A 23,976-nucleotide genomic window follows, 5' to 3' on the forward strand; every position below is an offset into this window, starting at 1 on the left:
TGGTGAGGGTTTTCATCATAAAGGGGTGCTGGATCTTATCAAATGTTTTATCTATTGAGAAAAGAGAAATAATTTGATCTATTGATCATCTATTGATATGATCATAGGGTTTTTATCTTTTATTTTGTTGCATCTATTGATATGATCATATGGTTTTTATCTTTTCTTTTGTTGATATGATGGATTATGTTGATAGATTTCTGAACGTTAAACCACCCTTGCATCCCTGGGATGAATCCTACTTGGTCATGGTATATGATCTTTTCGATGAGTCGTTGGATTCTATTTGCTAATTGTTTGTTGAGGATCTTTGCATCTGTGTTCATCAGGGATATCAGCCTGTAATTCTCTTTCTTTGTGGTATCTCTGTCTGCTTTTGGTATCAGGGTGATATTTGCATCGTAGAAACTGTTCGGAAAGGATCTGTACAAAGAAAGCTACAAAACACTACTTCAGGAAATAAGGAGGACATGAGAAAATGGAAAGATATCCCCTGCTCATGTGTTGGGAGAGTTAACATTGTCAAAATGGCAATACTTCCCAAAGCATTGTACAAATTCAATGTGATCCCTATAAGGATACCCATGACATTCTTCAAAGAAATGGAGCAAACACTCCTGAAATTCATATGGAACAATAAGCCCCCACGAATAGCTTAAGCAATTCTTGGGAAAAAGAAAGTGGGAGGAATAAACCTCCCTAACTTCAAACTCTACTACAAAGCAGTAGTAATTAAAACAGCATGGTACTGGAACAAAGGCAGAGTTGCAGACCAATGGAACAGGGTTGAATACACTGACATCTCCCCTCAATCATATGATCATCTAATCTTTGATAAAGGTGCAAGAAATGTGAAGTGGAGTAAGGAAAATCTTTTTAACAAATTGTGCTGGCAAAACTGGTCGGCTACATGCAAAAAAAAATGGGCTCAGATCTCTGCCTAACACCGTGTACAAAAGCAAGATCAAAATGGATTAACGACCTCAACATCAGACTGGAATCTATAAGGTACATTGAAGAAAAAGTAGGCAAAACGCTCCATAACATTGAAGCTAATGGTATTTTCAAAGATGCCACACCACTGGCCTAGCAAGTGAAAACAGAGAAGATAAATGGGACTATCTTAAACTAAGAAGCTTCTGCACCTCCAAAGAAACAGTGACCAAAATACAAAGACAGTCTACAGAATGGGAAAGGATATTCACCGAATACACATCTGACATGGGGTTGATATCAAGGATATACAAAATACTGGTGGAACTCCAGAAGAAGAAAACATCCAACCCCATCCAAAAATGGGGCAATGAAATGAACAGAAACTTTCTCAAAGAAGAAATCCGAATGGCAAAAAAGCACATGAGAAAATGCTCTACATCATTAATCATCAGGGAGATGCAGATCAAAACCACAATGAGATACCATCTCACATCTCAGAGACTGGCCCACATCCAAAAGAACAAAAGCAACCAGTGCTGACGCGGATGTGGTGAGAAAGGGACCCTCCTCCACTGCTGGTGGGAATGCTGACTGGTTCAGCCCTTTTGGAAAACAGTATAGACGGTTCTCAAAAAATTAGAAATTGAGCTCCCATTTGACCCAGCAATAGCACTCCTAGGAATATACCCCAGAGAGGCAAAAAAGTATAGTTGAAGTGACATCTGCACTTGTTTGTTCATTGCAGCACTCTTTACAATAGCCAGAATCTGGAAAAACCTGAGTGCCTGAGAACAGATGACTGGTTAAAGAAACTTTGGTACATCTACACGATGGAGTACTATGTAGCTGTTAGAAAAGGTGAAGTCATGAAATTTACATACAAGTGGTACTACATGGAAAGTATCATGTTAAGAGAAATGAGTCAGAAAGAGCTTGATGGACACAGAAAGATTGCATTCATCTGGGGAACATAAAGTAACAAAATAGGAGACTAACACCCAAGAGTGGCTGAGAATAGTACCAGGAATTTTGCTCCATGACTTGGAGGCCAGCCACACGTGCTAGGGGAAAAGGGAGCTCAGATAGAGAAGGGAGCACCAAATAAAGGGTGTTTGGAGGATCCTCCCAGGATGGGAGATGCATGTTGAAGGTAGACTATAAACTGAACATGATTGCCCCTCAATGCTTCTTTTGCAGACCACAACACCCAAAAGTAGAGAGAGAACAAAAGGGAATGCCCTTCCAGAGAGGCAGGGTGGGATGGGGATGGGAGGGATACAGGGATCCATGGTGTTGGAAAATGAGCACTGGTGGAGGAATGGGTATTTAATCATTGTATAATCGAAACCCAAGCACAAAAATTTGTAAGTCTACAACTGTACCTCATGGTGTTTCACTAATAAAATTTTTTTTAAAAATTCCAGTTTTAGGGTCATGCAGACTTGACTTTGACATTTGGCTCTGACTTGTCTGCATGACTGATCCCAGGGGTCAAAATCTTTTTCACTCCAAATTTCCTCATGGGTTCAGTGTAGTTGTATATACCCTGCCTGTCAGTGTTGTGTATAGATTAATTAAAAAATAGAGTATGTATGTTAGAAATTTGGTGTCAAAGGATCAACCCCCTAAATATAGCCTCTACATCCTTCAAAAAAAATGCGTGTGTGTAATGGAAGACAGTGTTATTACTTAGATGCTCAGTAAATGACTGAAATTGTGCATGTCTTCTTCTTCCCTAAAGAATTTCAAGGACAGTTTCTCATAGGAATAATAATGTTATAGCAGGGGTTTGAGTATAGTAATAGAAATATTATTGTTGCACAATATAATTTATTATTTAAGAAGGGTTTTAAAGACTGGCTAGAGAAACTAATCTCTCCATTTTGACTCTAGCAAAATGTATTCTAAGTATTACATGGGTGTGCATTAACTTTAGATTCTAGAGGCAGACTTTTAGAATATAATTTATTACCACTTGAGGACTGTTTAATGAGCTCCAGCATTTGACATAAAAGGGAATTTCTTTGGGGAGTCAGTGATATCTTTGGGGTCAGCAGGTAAGCTCTCCCTCAAAGTATGCCTCATGTCCGTGCTTCACACTTTAAGGAATTAAACTTCCTTTGTGGAGAACTTCCTGCTCTTTCCAACCAGTTAGGTCTGATATTCTAGTGTAGACCAGCAAATCACGGGAGTTGGGTGCGTGCATGGCCCCAAGCTGGACCAAGTGGAAGTTTTTCTTGAGAATTTTGAGAACTGTAAGTATGGAATGATCTTTCTTAGTGCCGGAGCTTGCAACTACGTGGTGGAAAGCAAAAATCAGGAAAGGAGACAGGTTGAACCAATTTTAACATGAAATGCCTCCATTTTGTCCTGGTGCACTTCGTGTTGAGTTGATTTGAAGGTACATCACCCCTATGGTTTTCCTTTTGCTTCTGTCTTATTCTTGTTTGGGGGGCTGTACTTGGCAGTATTATTCTCAGCTCATTACTCTGGGCTTGAACCCAGACTACTTCCTCTCACAGAAATGTGACCTCTCAAGCCCTGTTGCTATATAGAGTCAATACAGCATTTTACCTCTGCTGCTCCATGTGTTATTACCTGCAAAGTAACAAATTATTGACTCATAACTTTGATTGCTTCTCCTTGGAATATTTAAGACTCTGTGTCTTTGTTATAGGTAATTATAATAAATATAATTGCATAGAAGGGTAGGTGTTTTATGACATGGCTTTGAGGAGAGTGGTATGAGTTCTTTTATTCACAACTGATTAGAGCAGACATATATTAGCATTAATTAAAGAATATGTGTGTGCGTGCGTACGTGTGTATACACGTGTGAGAGCGAGTAAGAGCAAGCAACGGAGTGGGGGAGTATCCAGCTCTTTTATTTTATATTCTCAAACAGACTTGTCCTAACACAAATGTCTTATAACTTGATTTTAAACCATGTAAACAAATAGATGCTTATGGTAGTTCTAATAGTCAGCCAACTTGAAGAACTGACCTTTGAGACACTTTCAGGTAAGCAGTTAGATGTTCTCGATTATCCAATATGAATTGAGAGAGATGTGTAAATTGAAGGGGAAATGAGGTTTTGGACCAGATTGTCAACTATGTGTTCCTGTGTTCCTTAATTTAATAGGGAAGGTAGAACATCTTCTCACCTCTGTTCTCTTCAGCGAGTTCATGTTTGAGGAACTGAGATTTTATGTGGGGACACTCTTTTGTAAACTCTACTTCCTTTTAGGAAGTATCAGATTTGCTTTCTCAGTAGTAGCCTTCTGTATTATTGGAACATGTCGTCAAGAGCAAAGAAACACATCTGCTGCTAGAGTTCTGCTTGCCAGCTGGTTTGTACAGCTATAATATTTGTTTATTCTTGATGTTTTAGCAATCAGAAACATCTGTGGCTTTTGGCCGTATGTAACTTGGTGGTGAGGGGGTAGGGCCACACCCAGCGGTGCTTAGGAGCTTCTCCTGGCTCTGTGCTCATGGGTTGCTCCTTGTAGTATTCGGAGTAGGGCTCACCATATGTGTTGCTGGGAATTGAACTAGGTTGACCACATGTAAGACAAGTTCGGTTCTATGTTACTTAAATAATACATCAGAAATTACCCAGTATTTTTACTCAGTAAAAAGACACTTAAATAATACATCAGAAATTACCGTATTTATGTGGTAATTTAATATAACTATGGTAATTCCTATTTGTACATTCACATATGTGAAATGTATATGAATACATAAACTATAAAATACTATATATGATATATGAATCCAATTATATTAGCAATAACTACTTTTTCAGAATTTGTTCCTGTTGTATGTAAGGCCTTTGAACAGTCTCTACGTCAATGGACTTTTGTCATCTGCTCCTTCAGGGATCTCAAGAAGAAAGACAATGTTAAGGTTCTGTAAGTCAGTTTTAGATGGAGACATAAAGGGGAAATCCCCATAGTGTGAGATAGTGAGAAGAGTGTTGGAAAGTGGAAGGGAGAGATGGCGGAGTGGGACTGGAGGGTGGGAACTGGTAAGAGATGTCCCAGATAGAAGGCATGAGCCCATCTGGGGAGGTGGTCGTGTGCCCTCTGTCTTAGGGGAATAGCAAGTTAGGGTTATGGGGCAGATGAATTTTTAAGTGAATATGAGGGCACTGGGGGGATGGAAACCAGCTTTTGAATAACAGAACATCATGGCAATGGATCTGTGCATAAGTAAGTTGCAGTGTGTTAAACTGTAGTGAGTACAGAGTCATGAGTAACCCCTGAACATCGCCGGGTAAGACCCAAAGCCAAAATAAAGAAGTAAACTGTGGAATGAATCTTTGTATTTTGCATTTTATCTCTAGGCAACAAAGATATCTTAGAAATAGTCATGTTTTCCCCCTTCCCCCTCTTTAAAACACACACACACACACACACACACACACACACACACACACACCCCTATCCTAACAACTGGGTAATTACATACTTGATCCGAAGCATAAGGATTCCTGTAAACATCACTTAAGTACTTTTGAGTTCAGATTGCAGGTAAATGTCCGTTTTTTCCTGGAAGAGAGCACCCACTCAGAATTTTTAGCTTGACTAGACCATAGACAATAGAAGCAATTAGATTATCCCTCTCTTTTCTGTATGTGATATCTTTCCCTTCTCTCATGTATCTCAGTATTTCTGTATATGTATGCACACACATGTACAGCTGCACTTTTCAGATCACATGCTAGAAAATGTATTGCATTGTTCATACACATAAAGACGTGTTATATATGTGTGTACTTTTATATATGATAATACAAAATTCTGCTGTTCTTGGTGTAGCAGCTAATATAGTATCATCTTGTTCAGTGAAGACTAGAACAATTTTGTAAGTAGGAAATCAGTGTAATTTATTTTTTGATTTTGGGTATGCCCAGCAGTGCTCAGGGATTACTCCTGGCTCTGTACTCAGAGATCACTCCTGGAGGAACCATATGGGGTGCTGGGTATCAAACTCCGGTCGGCTGTGTGCAGGGCAAACATCTACCCACTGTACTGTCTCTCTGCCCCCCCCAAATCAACGTACTTTTAAAATAGTGATTTATGGGACGGTTTGAGGAAAGTTGTCCATAGAGTGTTTTCCTTTCCTGCTCCTTTTTGGCTGACTGATTTTAGTTTGGGGTCTACACCTGGCAGTTCTTGAGAGATGGAGCAGTGTTGGGAATTGAACCCGTGGCCTCATACATGCAAAGCAAGTACTCTGCCACTAAGCCAACTCTATTCCTGTCCTCTTTTGATCTCTTCTATTAAATTATTATTTAATTGATAAAGAGCAGAAAGGTTTATGACTTGATGGCAGGTTGGACTTTGTGTCATTTGTCATGTAGTGGTGAAGCGTTCGAAGCACAGAGGCAGGACCTGCAGCTGTAATTGCAGTCAGGAGACATGCAGCCACAGTGGCCCTGGCAAAAGCCAGTGAATGTCCAGAATGGCTTTGGGTGCGCGGCTGGAGTGTGAAATGGTGCTCACTGATGATTCAAGTGAATGAGAGAGGGGAGGGAGAGAGGGAGGAAGGAAGAAGGGAAAAGGGGGAGAGGACTCGTTGTGATGATTCCCAAATGGAACTTGAAGTGTCTGGAAAATACAATTACTGTTCTTTTAAAGTTTGGGTCACACCTGGCAATGCTCAGGGGTTTCCTGGCTCTGCACTCAGGAATTACTCCTAACGGTGCTCGGGGGACCATGTGGGATGCTGGGGGTTGAACCTGGGCTGGTCACGTGCAAGGCAGACGCCCTACCTGCTGTGCTATTGCTCCAGCCCCCAATTACTCTTCGGAAGCATATAGAGTATAGAGTATTGCCATCAAGGACAATGATTTTTAATCTTATTCTATCCATGGGGTGGTGAAAATAGAAATATTTTGTGAACAGCTCGTGCAAAACATATTGTGCATTTGCCTTAAAATATGTTTTAAGTGAAAATTCTTTATTTTGTTTTCAATTTAAAATCGCCAGATTTGGTTTCCTTTCACTCCTTGTGCTCATAGGAATGTCTTTGTTTCTTTCTCTTTTCCTTAAAAATTTTATCCTAATTGGGTACTAACTTCTTTTATTTACCTTCTCTACCTTTAAAAATAAAGTCTTGCACTAATTTACTAGAATAAAAGAACCAGACCAGGAAATGTATGCAAGTCCCTGACCTAGAATATGAGAGAGAGAGAGAGAGAGAGAGAGAGAGAGAGAGAGAGAGAGAGAGAGAGAGAGAGGAGAGATATTACCTGGCTACTGATACACAGAGCTACAATTAGGACAGAGGTGGGCCCTACTCCTCCCTGTTGGTTTGAAGAAAAGTGTACCATTCTCGAAAGGCCCTTGATCTTACTTTAGATCTTTGTCCAGTTAGTATTTTGAAGAAATCTTACCTTTAGAATAACAAATGCTGGACAAATACAAGGAAGTTAAATCCAAGAGTTCTCCAAAGCCTGAATTTTGTAACTTAACACATAATTATTCCTCTGCAAAAATTCTCTCCCCCCTCAGATAACCTATTCGCTTTGTGACTGCTCGTTATAAACTTAAAGTTCTATAATTTTCTTATTCCCAACCATATGTCATTTTTTGAAAAAATATTGTTTTACTCCAATAATATTTAGGGCAAGAGCATAGTGACTCAGAATGACTATTCAATATTATTCTTGTTTCAAGTTGATTTAGTTATGACTTGAAATCATTCCAATGTTGCTTTGTGTATGTGGTATGTCTGTGTGCATCCAAACATTCTAGATCAAAAGTTTCTTCAGGTTTTTTTGTTTTGTTTGTGTGTGTTTTTTTTTTTTTTTGGCTACTTAAGAGGCACAAACCATGAAGAATCCATGTCAATTTTTTGGCCATTTTTACTCTTAAAAGGATTTTAAAAATATGTGCAACTTTGGGGGCCTTTGATTTTGGAACTCGAAGAACAATGCTTGCGTGCTACTTTACATCGAGTGTTGTGTGGCCAGAGGCTTTGCGTCTATATTATTACACATAATCTGCCTGGCAAACTGTTCGGTGGCATTCAGTTCCCCTTGTTGCCATGTCATTGCCATGTCAGACCTGGTTTGAATCCGCCTTTGCCTCCATGCAGAGCGGGTCACTGCTTAATCCAAGAACTTTTACTCCAAGAAATGAACGAACATCCACGGAGCCAGTATCTTTAAATAACAAGATCATGCTTTGGTTTGTAAGAGTGTTTTTTAAGGCCGCCTACCCCACCCCCACCCCCCTCTTTTTTAAGCGTTGTTAAAAGCTGAAGTTCCAAAAAGGAAAAAAAAAAAGTAAAAGACTAGAAAAGCCTCCCGAGCCTGATATAAATCAAGAAAGGAAGGTTCCGCCTAACCCAGCAGTGAACGCGCTTATTGGTCACGATTGCACGGGGTGACTCATTTCTTTTTTTCCTTTCTCTCTCGCTCCTTTTTTCCCCCCTTTCTGTTAGAGGGCCACACCCTGCATTCCAAAAACCCTCTGCTGCCGGCCACACCCGCGGCCTCCCCGCCGGCGTCTCGGCGTTTGACTTTGCGTCCGCCGCGCAGCTGCCCCGCCGCCGGGAGGACCCGCCTGCTGGCCGGGCGGGCGCGGGGCCGCGGGAGCCGCGGGGTGGTGACCTGGTGATCGGGGCTGCAGAGGCGGCGCGGAAGCACCCGAAGCCCGAGCCCGGGCGGGGAGGGGAGTGGGGGCCGCCCCCGCCGCGTCTCTCCGCCCGCACCCCCGCGCCCAAGCTGCGCGCGAACTCGGCGCCCCAGGAACTTTCCCCAGCCTCAGCCTCGGGGACGGAGAGGCCGTGAGTGTTGCTCCCGGGGATCCTGAAGTCGGGGACCGGCCCTGGTGGCTCTCGCCCCGCCGTGGGACCCGGCCCGCCGCGCCCGGCAGGAATGCACCCCCTGGGCTGCTGCTGCGCCGCGCACACTCCGGGGGTCCCGGCTGCGTCCTGAACCCGGCGCCGGCTTTCTCTTTCTCCGCCTCCACCCGACAGACGGCGCTAGGAGCAGCTGCGGCAGCCGTGGGTCGCGGGCCAGGTGAGCCGCAGCAACGGGGGCTTTCCAGGGCCCAGGATCCGCTGGTTTTCGGGTCGGGGATTGTCAGGGGCTCTGGGGGAGGTTTCCCCAAGGGCACGCGTTTGTGTTTACACTTGGGCCCCGAACTTTGGGGGACGTCCCGCTTTCTCCAGCCCCCGTGCAGCGGGGAGGTCCCCAAACTTCAGAGGAGCTGGAGGGGAGCGAGCGGGGTCGGCGCTTCACGCCCGAAGCGAACACGTGCAGCCCCTGCTTCGGGATGACCGTGTTTACTCCACAGCTGTGCTTTCTGTTCCCCGTGGCCAGGTAGTTGCGCTGGTGGAACTTATGAAAAGGAATACAGGGAGAGGAAGGCACGGTGCCCTCTGGTTTTCTGCTTGTGTTTGCTCTGTGTACTCGAAGTTGTGCCACTGTGAGGCTCGGGGGGGGGGGGGGGGTTGCGGGGGGGACTAAGGTCCCTTCCCGTAGTCACACGCAGGCCCGTGCAGTGACACTCTCTTTGAAAAGTATGTCCCGGTCGGGTGGCCCTGCGCCTGTTTCAGAAGTGTGCATTTTAGGTAAGAAGTTAATCAGCAAGTGCAAGAGCTTTTGTGTGGTGGCAGACTATTTTCTTGCAGGAGCGCAGCCAGGGAGGGGTCTCGAGAAGCGGACTTGTGATTATGTTGCGCTTTCGAGAGGGACAAACAAAGGACACTGGGCAATAGAAACTGTCCTATCAGAAACACGGAACTCTAAAGTCGGGTGGAAGGCTTCCAAATGGCATAAAAACGACAGGAAAATTTAACCCACCTGCAACATAAGCCTATGAGTTATGAAGCCGTGAGGAGTAGCACACTTCTTTCTGTCGACCACACAGACTACATGGGCTCAATAACAGCAAAGAAATTTGTTGCAGTTGCCTTGTTTTTAGATCTAGGAAGGAAACTTTTTCCAGAAGGAAATCACTGTTAAATAGAATAATTAAAATGATTTGTTAGGAGTTTTAATTAGGTGTACTTTGAATTCCTTGTACAACTGGTTCCAAATGCCTGGACTAATTGTTAAGTTCAGTTTCTCTAAGTTTAACTGATTAAGCTCCTCCTGTGAGAGGTAGCAACTTGGGATTCTCTTTATTCTGAGCAGTCAGTGATGTTGAGAAAAATCCTGAGCTCTGCCAGGATAGTTGAAAAGGCCTCTTAGGGTGGCAAGAACAAATTGAATTGAACAAATTGAATTCTTGCCACAGTGAATCTCTGAGATGTTTCAAATCTAAAGGTGTAATTAAATGTGATGTTAATTCCAGTTTCTCCTAATAGTTACAGCGGAGCTGAACATTGAAGGGCCTGCTTTTATCAGGTACTGAGATGCTTTATACCTGCTGCCTCATCTAGTTTCCACAATAAGAGAGGTGCAGAGGCATTATTATATCTGTTTAATAGTTGGAGAAACAGCCTTAGGAGGGTTATATAGAAATCGGTTACAAATTTCATAGCCAGTTTATTTAGTTTATGTTAGAGGTTACCATGTGCACTTTGCAATTTTTCCCAAGTTGTTCTAGTTGCTTCTAACATTGTGTTGATTTTTCTGTGTGAAATCAGTCAGAGGAGATTCTTAGTTCAAAGCAGATTTTCATTTTGGGGGTCATACCTGGTGGTGCTCAGAGGTTACTCCTGGCTCTGCATTCAGGAATTATTCCTGGTGGGAACAAACCCAGTCAGCTGCATGCAAAGCCAACGCCTTACCTGCTGCACTATATCTCTGGCCCCAAAGCCGAATTTTAAGTTCTTTCAGAAGTTCCTCATTATCCTAGGGTCAATACATACAAGTTCAAGGAATAATCTACTTATTCTGGTAGGTTGTAGTTTTCAAATATTAACGACATAAGTCCTGCTCTTGAGATCCTGTGACTACACGTGGCTGCTTCGTAGTTGCCTATTGGGGTGCCTTTTCTCTTTCCCCCTCCATGGACTTTCTGCATTCTTGCTCCTCCTTCCAAAGTGCAGTTCAGGCTTTCTCTGCTCATAAAGCAAGCATCCCTGTCTGTGGACAGGTGGCAGTTGAGTTCTCTGCATGTGAGCCCACACTTGCAGGATTTTATACGCTGTGTGAAATGTCTGTAAATTTCCATTAGCACTTAGGTTTGTGTTGAACCTGTTTGTTAGGAATGGTGAGGTCATGCAAGACACACTCTGTGAGTGCTAAAACTTTTCTTGGTAGGAGGAAGTGGGAAAAGTCTCAGTGTGTCTCCCCAGGGGCAGCCAATTCTGAGAGAGTCCATTTGCTGGATCATCTGTTGGTGTGGTGTGTCAGAATAAAATAGAATGAGGCCAACTTCTTAGAAGATCATGAACTGCAGCATCAATTCCAGAATCCTGTCTTGCTCACACTCCTTTCTCCGGATTCTCGCCATCTATGCAGTAGAACTCCTGTCCACCTTCCTAAGCAAAGCCAAAGCCCAAGCCAGAGCTTCTCCTTCATTCTTAATCTTCTCCTTAATTCTCCTCTCAATTCTCACCACCTTGCATGACTTGGATTTTTCAGGATGTTGAAAGACATGCCAGTGTGATGCTAAAGCTACATGGGGTAATCTTGTGACAGTCATGGGAAGGAGAACAGTATGTCGGACAACTTGATTTTCAGAACTGGGGAGATTCTGAGAACTTGAGATTGAGAGTTTATGTGAGACTTGTAGAAGAAGGAATGGCTGGCATCTGGCGTCAGTCGTCTCTAATTGACCTCATTTTATTTTTAAGCTACTAGACAGGTATCTCAGCATTGCCGTAGATGTAGCTGCTGCCTTTTAAAACAGTCACAAATTGCTATGTGTTCTTGACTGAAGGTGAACAACTGTAGATGTAGATTAAGGGGTTGTGTGTCTTGTCAGACCCAGAGAAGAATGATGAGGAGGTTATATCAGCCCTGAGCTAGATGCCTGTGACATCAACAGTGCTTTGGTGAGGTACTTGTTAAAATTGGGAGGCAGGAAAAACACTCAGTAGAGGTAAAGTATTTAGAACCAACAAGGTATTGGTTCCACGCTGGAGGGGGCCAGAGAGAGAGAGAGTATAGGAGGAAGGCCATTTACCTTGCATGATCTTGACCCCAGTTCAAACCTTATCATCCCCGATGGTCCCCTGCGCCCCGCCAGAGGTGATCTCTGAGCTCAGAGCCAGAAGTAAAACCTGACTACCGTGGGGTAATGGCCCCACAAAATAAAGTTTTAAAAGAGGGACTCTGGAACCTGACTTTAAACTGTTTGAACTGTAATCTTTTTTTTTCTCCTGTAAAATGTACACAGTTCTTATCTTATGTGACAATTGAAGATGTTGAAAGTGCATTAGATAGCTGATGTGACATACTTAGATAGCTGACATGACATGCTTAAAATCAAAGCCTGACTGTCTATTCTATGTATTAAATGCTGGTTGTGGTTGCTTTTTGTTTTTTGTTTTTTTTCCCTCCCGCTTTTATTATTTGAGGCAATGTTATGTATGTAGCTGGTTTTTCATTTGTATTCAGAAAGGGCAATCAGACTTTGGAAAAATTTCAGAAACTGAGCAGTGGTTAAAGATATTGAGAATATATATCTTACTGAGAAAGCTGAGAGACAGTTCCAGTGCTTTCTCTTAAAGAGCCATCCATAACTTGTTATAAAAGGCATCTGTACTAATCTAGGATTTAGAAACAATCTTTCTTTGGTATCAGTACCACTGGTGACCAGTTACGAGATTTTAAGCAATTAATTTGACTCTGTTGTTCTCTTCCGGAGCAATAGCACAGTGGATAGGGAGTTTGCATTACGTGTGGCCAACCCAGGTTCAATTCTTCCACCCCACTCAGAGAGCCTGGCAAGCTACCAAGAGTATCTCGCCCGCACAGCAAAGCCTGGCAAGCTATCCCTGACGTATTCAATATGCCAAAAACAGTAACAACAAGTCTCACAATTTGTTGTGAAACGTTACTGTTGCCCACTCAAGCAAGTCAATGATAAACGGGAGGACAGTGCTACAATTCTCTTCTGAGACATTTGGTGATGCCTGGCTACATTGGTGAGTGACACAAATGGGGTAGGGAGGCTGCTAAGGTATTTAGTATGTGAAATACAGGTGTTCAGTGACTGTCCTGCTGTGCATGGGGCAGGTCCACAATGAAGAATTATCCTAAGTGTAAATAGTGCTGAGGTTGACAATCCCAGCTTAACTCTTCAATAAATGTGCTTATATTTGTGAAATATAAACATTAAAATTTGTTCTGGAAAATCCAAAAATAACTTTAAGGTTATATTTATGAAAAGACCTTTTAGATTCAATGCATTCTTAGATCTGTAGACATATACAACATATATATTTTTAGTGTTCATATACACATGTATACATCAGTATCTTTTGTTCCATATTTTTAGAGATTTTACCATGATTTGACAGTCAAACCTGTCTCAGCCCTACTGATTTAACTTGCCAGAAGTTTTGAGTAATTTACATCCATATTTTATAGATTTTTGGATAAGTAATCTAGATTTGTGTATAAATCTTACAGCATGGTTTTTTAGGTATAGTAGGAATCCATTGTTATTCAAAGTAAGTTTTGGGCCAGTGTTATTGAATCCTCTTTTTTTTTTTAAAGAATAAAGAGAGGAAAGAGTGCACAGAAATCTTTTTGTCTTTAGAATTTAGGAAGGGTAAATATCTTTGGAATAGTTATCATACTTGGGTAAGATATACTAGATGGAGGGGATGTCAAGAAAACAAGAATCACCTACTTCACAGTAGTCTAGAACTAGCTCAAGCAAGAATATATTTTTTCTGTTTGTTAATTGCTCCTTTATAAAAAAAACAAACAAACTTGTAATTATTTTTCTTAAGCACTGTAGCTCATTCTCTATTTTATCCTTTTCTCGTTACTATGCTTTCTTAACTTATTTCAGTGCCTTAAGATGTGAGCAACACACCCAGTCAGTGTATGTAAATGCAGTCTCAGTGATTTCCTGTACCCTCTCAGCCTCGCCCAAAATATACAGAAAAGCTTTCATGTGCTCCTTCATCCTGTCACCTCCCCTCATGTATCAGCTGTGAACCTGAAAGTTTGGAGACTGTCCATGAGTCCCACTGTTTTCCTGCTGCTATGGTAACCTATAGCAGCATGCAGCTTATCCATCAGATCAGTTGAAAGTTTATGTATCTGACTTAGGAATGTGATTTTCTTTCTTTCTTTCTTTCTTTCTTTCTTTCTTTCTTTCTTTTATTTCCTTCTTTCTTCTTTTTTCGATATAAGACCTAGGTGAAAAGATCTCAGATGTGCACAACCTCCCCTCTATTTGCTTTGTAGAATGTTTAGTAGCTTTGTTCATCTTTCAAGGGAGTGGCAATAAGAGGTCCACTTATGTCCAGTTCCCTGGTTTGGGAAGAGACTCTTTATTCAGGTTGGAAAGTGAAGCAGTCTTTTATTTTGTTTGGTATGTGGGCCATGTCCAGCAGGGACAGGGGATGGCTCTGGAGGAACTGGGGAGAGAAGGGAGAGATCCGACCCCCAGCTGGGCCCCAGAGTAGCTCCTAGGGGACCATGGTGTACCAAGGATTGAACTTCCTGCATGCAAAAGTATGTGCTTGGCCCTTCAAGCCATCTCCCTAGCCTGTCAGTGATTTTTGTTTTTAAGACAGGTTGCATTTCATTGGCTTCTTACGGGCCCCTATTGTATTTGAACCAAATTGTTAAAATCTCCTGTAAAAACAAGAGTTAAGCCCTCTCTGGGCCAAGTGTTAGGAGCCTAAGCCCTGGTGCCTTGCTGCTCTGTAGGCTTTTGGAAATCTCTTGGACAGGATTGGGAGCGCCCCCAAGGGAAATGCAGTAACCATAGTTTAAGTAGCATGCAGAATGTGATTGACTTAAACATCTGAGAAATTTATGACACAGACTCTGCCCTGTTAGTGCTTCGAAGTTTTCATTAAGTTAACCTTCAAGGTTACTTAACTCTCCCAAATGGACAGAAATAGAAGGTGATGTTCCAGACTCCTGGTCCCAAGGTGCCATTAAGTTGCTAGGTAAGCAATATTGACAAAAACTAGTGATTCTGTTGAAAAATCCTGGATTAGCGAAGTGGAATTGTGTATCTCTATAGGATCAAAAGGCAAGAGTTTGATCTTCAAGCCCAGCCAGTAAGTTAGGTTAAGGTTAAACTAAAAATAGCAACCACAACTTTTGAGGCTGATGTCCACATCTCTCGAGACTAGGTAGGAAATGTCTCTACTTTCGACTCATCCTTATCAATTGGATGAGACTAAAGAATTCCACAAGCAGTTGTATGTAAAGGATGGTTATGTATCATAAATGTGCCTGAATATTGATGAAAATCTCCAGTGTTTTGTACTAAAAACCCAAATGTCAGATGTAGTAGTAAGGAGAGTGGAACAGTATATTAACCGGCGATCTAGTTCGATGCATTTTTTAAAAGTTTGAACTTGGCATTTAATAAGTTGTTCAGTAGACCTTAAAATATATGCTATGATTTAATTCAGTTATTTACCAAAGAAATTTCTAATGTCTTAAGTCTTCATTTGATGGGTTGGAGAGATGGTATAGGGGTGAAGTGCTGTCCTGCGTGTGGCCAGTTTCTCTAAATCCCTGGAATTGCTTGTTCCCTTGAGCTTTACCAGGTGTAATCACACACACACACACACACACACACACACACACGCACACACACACACACACACACACACACACACACACACACCAGTTCTGGACCCCCCTTCAAAAAAAAAAAAGTATTTTCCAGTGGAATTATTTGCTTCTACCATAACTGAGGGTTAGTAGTTCTGTCCCATTCCCTTTTTGACTTTGGAAAAAGACCAGATTCCAAAAGAAAAAAACAAAACTATAAAAGACCGTTGTAATGAACAAATCACAGTAAAGATAAAGAGATTAATTAAGAGGCTTTTTGGGTAGAACAATAACCTCCTGAGAGATACTGATATCTGAGAAGGGATTTGAAGAGATGTGGAACTTGGAGACTGGATGGGAGACCAGTTTGAGAGGCCAGCTTGTGTCTCTAGGAAAAGGTGCCCAGCTCACGGGTGGAATGATCAGATCTTCATGTGGTTCAGAGTCCTCAGCTTCTGAAATTGCGCTATTTGCACTGACTCTAGAAAGTGCTCTTTCCCTGTTCACTAACAGTGTGGAGCCTCCCAATGCAGTGTCAAAGGCACAAAACACATCTGTGCCCCTGCCCACTCTGCATTCTAATTATAATTTGGGCTCCTGGGGAATTACGCTTTTGGGAAGCGCATGATTAGCAGATATCTACGTCCAGCATCAAATGTACACATCAGTTTCTGTTTTCCACAACAAGGCAGACATTTGGAATTGTAATTTTGTTGTTGTTGTTGTTGTTGTTGTTGGGGGTCACATGTGGCAGTGCTGGGGGTACTCAGCTTCGTGTTTGTTGGTTAGGGTTTGCTCCTGGTAATGCTCAGGGAATCATGTGGTGTGCAGAATCGCATGCAGGGCTCCCACATACAAAGCATGCGCTCCAACCTGTTGTGATGTTCTGCCCAGGCTGGCATTTTTGTTGTAAATCGCCAAGAGGGGGGGTGCATGAACCTTCTTCTGATCATTGTAGCTATGAATTTACACAAGAGACCAGCCTGGGACTGTGGTGAGATAATAATAGTACACTGCAGGGATCACAGGAAACCTTACCCAGTGCTGCTTTTCTTTACTGTTGGTGCCCTTCCTTCCCACGTGACTGGTGCAGTCAGAGTGTGATGCCCATCACTTTACCAAGTTTCTTTCTTTTGAGAAAATATTGAGAAGGAAAATGAGTGTAACAGTGCTTATTCATGCTGGAAATGTGGTGATCCGTTCTGAGTGACTCATGTCAACATGAATAACCTAGAGTACTTTGCTCTAGACAGTTATAATGCAAGCTAATTCCCCCTCTTCTAGCTAGCACATTCTGTAATTCTTATTGAAATTCTATATGTTACCAGACATGATTTAAAAATCATGCTGTTAAAATCCCTGATCAAAGCCGTTGGTGACCAATAGTTTTGCAGAACTTTTCCGTGAATTTCAGTGTTGATAATATTCTAATGGATTTATGAGTAAAATTTAATGGATTTTATTTAGTTCTTAGGATACTAGGCCCGAGTCACTTGGTCATTTGAGTTTATTTGTGATGCCTTTAAAGTCTATTTACATAAGAACTGTCCTTTTTCTCTACCTTTGAGTAGTTTTTTGGTAAATGTCAGCCTCGTGGCTGGTAAGAGTCACCTTAAATCCGTAGCATTTACTTCCCAGAGCAGTTCTCTAGAGAATCAGGAGCCTGATATCATTTCTGTTAGTCATGTCCATATAAAGGTCAGAGATGCGAAATTAAATTTTCCTGAACCCGAAACTAGTGATTGCCTGCCTAGACTGCAGGGAATTCTTTCCTAGTTTTAGCAGTGCTGGGACAGATAAAAGTGTGTCTTATAAAAGCCACATAGTCCCAATAAGACCCTCTGGGAATCATCCTGGAAAGAGAATGTGGAGTGGGCTAGACAGTTCAATGGGGGATTAGCACTTATTATTCCCTCTAGACTGAAGAATAGGGAAAGCAAAACAAGAGTTCTAATTTTACCTCTGCCCACAGAGAGCTCCTTGTCGGACTGGGTCTGGACTCAGCTTCGTTCCCCTCTGTTCCTCTTCCGTTTCCATTCCTCCTGAGAGCACACACACAAATGCCCACAGAAAGTTCCTCTCCACAATGGATATAACCATTTGCTGGACCTTTCCTATTCAGAGTTGAAGCCTCTAACCACAAACAGATAGTTAACTAATCCATAACTTAATTTTGTTTTGTCTTTTTTAAACTTCAAAAACAAACAAACAAGAAGTCTTTTGCCTTAGCAAGTTTTTGGGGGAGTGGAGAAAAAGAGTACAGGAGGTCAGGTGCTTGCCTTGCATTGGCCAGGAGTCGCTTTTGAGCATAGTGCCCCTAATGACCATGGGTATGGCCCAAACTCCCACATTTCTTAATTTTCATTAGGGAAAAACAAGTTCTAAAGGAAGTGATAGCACAGCAGGTAGGCGTTTGCCTTGCACGCGGCCAGCCGGGCCGACCGGAGTTCGATTGCTCCGTCCCTCTCCCAGAGCCTGGCAAGCTACCAAGGGTATCTCGCCCCCACGGCAAAGCCTAGCAAGCTCCCTGTGACGCATTTGATATGCCAAACACAGTAACAACAAGTCTCACAATGGAGACGTGACTAGGCCTGCTCGAGCAAATCGGTGAACAACAGGAGGACAGTGACAGTGGTACAATGATACTGAGCAGTGCCTACCATCAGAGTGCCAATACTGCTCCACTACTGTCCCTTGGCAGCTGTTAAAATTAATTAGATTTTTAAATAAAATTAGAGATTCTGTTTTTGATTGTACTGCCACAGTCAAAGTATTCAATAGGCATTAGCCATCTATTCTTAGTGGCTAATGTGCTGGGCAAAGTAACACTGTAGCACTGTCCTTCCATTGTTCGTGGATTTTCTCAAGCGGACACCAGTAACATCTCCATTGTGAGACTTGTTACTGTTTTTGGCATATTGAATATGTCATGGGTAGCCTGCCAGGCTTTGCCGTGTAGGAGGAATACTCCCGGTAGCTTGTGGGGCTCTCGAAAGGGGCGGAGGAATCAAACCCAGGTCTGCCTCGCGCAAGGCAAACGTCCTACCCGCTATACTATCACTACAGAATCTTTCCATCATGTCTTTAGATAGAAATGATTTGGCCTTTTGAACAAACAACTATCAGGGCACTGTATCCATTTTCAAGGAATTCTTGTATAAGTGAAAGCATTTGTGGGGTTTTATATTGGCCCTTTTGGGCCTTTGGAAGGCTTAGTATTGACAATTTTGGGTTTCCTCCCTCAAGTTGTGCCTTGGACTCAAAGAGAATCCAAGCGTTGGCTGTGGAGAGTAGCCAGAGTGAATCATCCGCACGTGTGTGCGCAGCAAGAAGGGTGGCTGCTTCGTCAGGGCCTGAGTGGAAAAGCAGAATCCACTTTTGTTTACCACAGAAGGAATTTCTGAGGCCACTTTCATGTGGCTTCCACGTGTGAGGTGCAGAGGGGTCTCCAGAGTTTAGCCCCACAGGAAAGAGTGAGCAGCCCTGGACGGGAGGGACAGGAGGTGGCGGCTGTGGCGCTCAGGATCAGGTAGAGCAGAGACCACAAAGGACATCCCGAGATGGCAGCTGAGAGGCAGCAGCTTCGTCCTCCCACCCACCTCCTTCACATCCGCCCCCTTCCATGCGCGCCCCCCCCCCCACCTCCATGCCCAGAGTCCCCTGCGATCTTCCGCCAGTATTTCTGATCGACTGAATCCAGTGGTCATCATGAAAGTGACACCTGGGCGGAGGGAGAGTTCTGTGAGCTAACAAGCAGAGCACAGCACAGCTGGTGAACTGAGCACCTCTGATATGCAAGGCAAGCTCCCAGTGGCTTTGACTCCCTCGGACATGCGGAATCGAGCATTTCTTCCTTCGTTACGTAGAAGATTGCATGAAGGGGTATGTGTTGCTGCTGGAAGCTCGTACGTTGTCCGTGTCTTCCCTCTGGAGACGTGTACTTTCAGACCTTCATGCTTCAATGCTAGGATGTACCCTGGGGCTTCCTCTCCTTTGGAGAAGCCCATGTTCTCTCTCTCTCTCTCTCTCTCTCTCTCTCTCTCTCTCTCTCTCTCTCTCTCTCTCTTTTTAGATGTACCAAAGCTTCTTTATTTTTTATTTTATTTTATTTTTGGAAATTTTTTATTAGTGAGACATCATGAGGTACAGTTGTAGACTTACAAATTTTTGTGCTGGGTGTCAATTATACAATGATCAAATACCCTTCCCTCCACCAGTGCCCATTTCCCACCACCACGAGTCCCAGTATCCCTCCCACCCCTCCAACCCATCCTCCCCCACCTGGCCCCTCATGTGGCAGGGCATTCATTACCTTTTGCTCTCTTCTCTTTTATTGGGTGTTGTGGTTTGCAAAAGAGGCAATGGCTGACAATCATTTTGGTCTATAGTCTACTTTCAGCTAAAAGGCACATGAGAAAATGCTCCACGTTCTCTCTTAAGCACGTTTCTCTTTCCCTCTTTCTCTCCCTTCCTCCCCTTCCTCAAAACACTTCCAAATAAAACCTGTTTAAAAGAAGAAAGAAAAAAATCTCATCAACCATTTTTCTTTCCTGGGATAGACTGAAAAGTCTCTGTGCATAGGGATTGTGCTATACACATTTGTTTTCTTGGGCTCCTGTAATGTGGCGGGCACACTTTTTTAGTTTTTAATGAGCTGTTTGAAAACTCTTCAGAGTGCTTTGTTAGGAAGTTTCTTTCTTTCTTTCTTTCTTTCTTTCTTTCTTTTTAAAATTTTATTTAGTTGGGGGCCACACCTGGTTGTGCTCAAATGCTATGCCTGGCTCTGTGCTCAGGAGGCAACCCTGACACTACACTGTCTGTGGTGCTAGGGATTTGAACTGTGGTGAGAGGAATGCACACTCCAGCCAAGGAAGGGTTTGTTGTTGTTGTTGTTGTTTTACATACTTTTCGTAGTTTTTAAAGAAAGTATGTGTGACCGTCAAATTGCAAAGGTCAATACCAGTGTTCTGGAGGTAGCAGAGAAAGTAAAGAAGGTGTGCAGCATTGGGAATAAGAATTGAGTGGGGACTGGCAGACCTGGAGGTAGGGTAGCAGGAATCGGCCTTGTAGGGGAATTCTTCAGGGTCCAATAAAAACAGTCTCTGGGCTAGCCCAGTTCTCCTAAGAACTCACTTTTCAGGCTGGTTGTGACCCCGTAGTTTGTCCTTTTGACAAAAATAAGGAGGAGTGGAAGGGTGCCAATGGATGAAAAGAACATCAATTAAATAAAAGAGAGGGGAAAGAAACGTTCATGGCTGTAATATTCAGGTAATCTATGGTGACACTGAAAATACGTTCTGAAACTGCTTGTGTGGTTAACATACAAATGGTATCTAAAAAAAAAAAAACAGAGAAGTAAAAGCCTCCAAGAATATATGTTTTTTGGCACATATCCTAATCTATTTTGCTCTGTTATATTTTTAGAGATCTTTATTATTAACACACACAAATCTTTCCTACAAATCTTTCCTGTGCACTTTAATATGTAAAAGATTTTATTGCATGTAATAATATATATATGTGCAATATTTAATTTAATTTTCAAGTTTTTCTTTTCCTGGCTATTTTACTAACTACCAGGTATTTGGGAGAAAAGAATTGAAGTTATTGCAGTCTACCTTTTCATGAATAAACAATTTATTGGGTTTTTAAGAACATCGGAACAGCCATATCTATAAACACCAAAACTGAGTCACCTGACAAGATCACTCATAGGAGCTGAAAATCATACTGACAATGCTTACTTCTGTATTCAGAGCACCCAACAGTAACAATTAAAGCTGGAGACAAGTAGAGTAAAAAGTGCCAGAGGAAGAATGAGGAGGAATAAGGAACTTCATCTTGAATTGTTGACATATCTTGAAAGGCTGGAACACCTTGATTTCTAGTAGGAATATAACCCTATTCCATTAGCTGTGGTAATTATAAGATCATAATGTATATAATTTATCATATGATAAAATGAACAGAATATTGAACGTGGAAATGGTGCTCTGGTTCCAAATGTTAAGTGAAAGCTCCTCCATTTTTATGTTCAGATATTAACCTGTCAAGCATGGACAGTCAGGGCTGGGAAGTTGGTACAGCAGGTAAGGCTCTTGCCTTGCATGCTTCTGACCTGGTTTGGATCCCCAGGAACCCCATGTGGTTCCCCCAGGCACTGCCAGGAGTGAGCCTTAAGTGCAGAACCAGGAATAATCCCTGAGCATTGTTAGGTGTGGCCCCCTCCAAAATAAGGACAGTTTAAAGATAATCATAGCTGAACACCTGGGAATAGACTTATTAAAACTATGTTTTAAAAATCCAATTTTAAAATAATGGCTAGACTTTTCTTCCATTTTTTTTAAGGATAAAACTCCTTTGAACATTTTTTTCTTTTTCTTTCTTTTTTATTATTATTAGTGAAACACCATGAGGTACAGTTGTAGACTTAGAAACTTTCATGCTTGGGTTTCAGTCATACAATGATCAAGTACCCATCCTTCCAGCAGTGCCCATTCTCCAGCACCAATGATCCCAGTAGCCCTCCCACCCTCCACCCAGTCCCCCCCCCCACCCCACCCTGCCTCTGTGGCAGGGCATTCCCTTTTGATCTCTCTTTCCTTTATGGTGTTGTGGTTTGCAATAGAGGTATTGAGTGGCCATCATGTTCGGTCTACAGTCTACTCACAGCACGCATCTCGCATCCCGAGCAAGTCCTCCAGACATCCTTTACTTGGTGTTCCCTTCTCTATCTGAGCTGCCTTTTCCTCCAGCATGTGGTGCCGGCTTCCAAGCCACGGAGCAGACCTCCTAGTACTTATCTCAACTATTCTTGGGTGTCCTTTGAACATTTAAAATGGAAGACTGGTTTAAAAGTAAGTATATAAAAGTTGTTACATACTTTTAAAATGCTTTGTTAATGTGAAACCAAGGAAAAATATCTGGTCAGTTTTTTATTTGATTACATATCGCTGGAGATGATTTAAAGGATATCCTGACAATTCAAATAATATCTCTCTATAGTTACATATACACTTAAAAGCTTTTTTTTTTATCGGTTTCCTATATCAGAAAATGCTATAGCACAGTTTTTTCTTGATTTGACGCAGTGTTGCTACCTAAAAAAAATCAATAAATCATCATTTTCAGTTGGGTCATATCCTCTTTCCATGCCATTTGAAATTGAGAAAAGATGTGTAAGGGCTTTGTTTACTCATCATAGTTTAATTGGCTCCATTAATTTTACTTTGCTGAAATAAAAGCCTACAGTAGGAATAAACATTTATTTTTGAGAAAGCTAATGGTAAGCTTTGACTTCTATTATTATTCAATACAAAAATAATTTGACATCAGAATATCAGAGAGCCAGCTATTATCATTTTGAATGATCATGGCAGTTAGGAAGCATCCTTTTCCGTGCAGATTAATGAAATAATTGATGAATGGTGTCATTAATTATTCTTAACTGGACAAATTAGTTTGGCAGTGACAACTTTCTTTTCCAGACAGTGTACTGAAATGAAAATAAAGGAGATGCTAAGAACTCTCTAAGTCTAAGGAAAGCTCATAAATACTTTCTTGGGCACAAGTTTTTGTTATCTTTTTCTTGCCACTTTATCCACCTTACATCATTAACTTTAGGTTATAAATTAAGTTGTTTCAATAGGGCTGGCAGAAATTTATTTGTGAATTTGTCTTTGGCATTTTAAACAACAGGATAAATGAATAAGGTAAATGGAATGTACTTTGAGAAAATAGTTTCTGAAAGCTGGGATGTCTGTGGTTTATTCTGCTCAGTGAGCATTCATGGTGAAACCTTGGTTCAAAGTTAAAACGAAGTCTGCCTTGGAGAAACAAAGCAAATGAAAAATAAAATGCTAATTTAAACTTTGATCTCTATTAAAAATATAGACTTCCCCAAAATTTCAGGGGCCTCCACAGAATAGCTTTAGCTAAGTGGTAAAAAATATTTGCTTTACAATTGGTACAAGTAGTATGGATTTATGGAGGATGAAACCAATGGCATTTACACTAACTAAGAAATTGGAGGTTTTAGAAATGGACATTTCTGCACTGGATTTTCAGTGCTATCAACTCATGATTAGGAATACTGCTCATGGTTAAGAATACTAGGCAGCTGGAGCAATAGCACAGTGGGTAAGGCTTTTGCTTTGCACGCAGCACACCTGGGTTCGATTCGCAGCATACCACATGGTCCCCCGAGCACTGCCAAGAGTAATTCCTGATTGCATGAGCCAGGTGTGACTGAAAAAGCAAAAAAAAAAAAAAACCAAAAAACTAACAACAAGGTTAGGAATACTGCTTTCTCTGAGCTCCGGTTTTTTTTTTCTATGTAAGAGCAGAGATTGAAATACTTGCTGTGGAGAGTT

The 23,976-nt window shown here is 41.9% G+C and overlaps 1 protein-coding gene across 5 annotated transcripts in view; it reads left to right on the forward strand.

The window, feature by feature from the left end:
- SGMS1 (sphingomyelin synthase 1) overlaps nt 1-23,976 on the forward strand; it is a 309,219-nt gene that overhangs the window by 196,958 nt on the left and 88,285 nt on the right. The window contains exon 1 of one of the 5 annotated variants that reach the window (XM_056120608.1): nt 8,553-8,971. The exons of 3 other annotated variants lie outside the window; for them this stretch is intronic. The gene's annotated coding sequence lies outside the window, so the exon portion shown is untranslated. Of the gene's footprint in view, nt 1-8,552; nt 8,972-21,675; nt 21,694-23,976 lie in introns of those variants that run through there. One more of the 5 variants, XM_056120605.1, reaches the window with a different exon arrangement.

This window comes from Sorex fumeus, unplaced genomic scaffold, assembly GCF_029834395.1.
Source record: "Sorex fumeus unplaced genomic scaffold, SorFum_2.1 ptg000043l, whole genome shotgun sequence".
NCBI lineage: Eukaryota > Metazoa > Chordata > Mammalia > Eulipotyphla > Soricidae > Sorex > Sorex fumeus.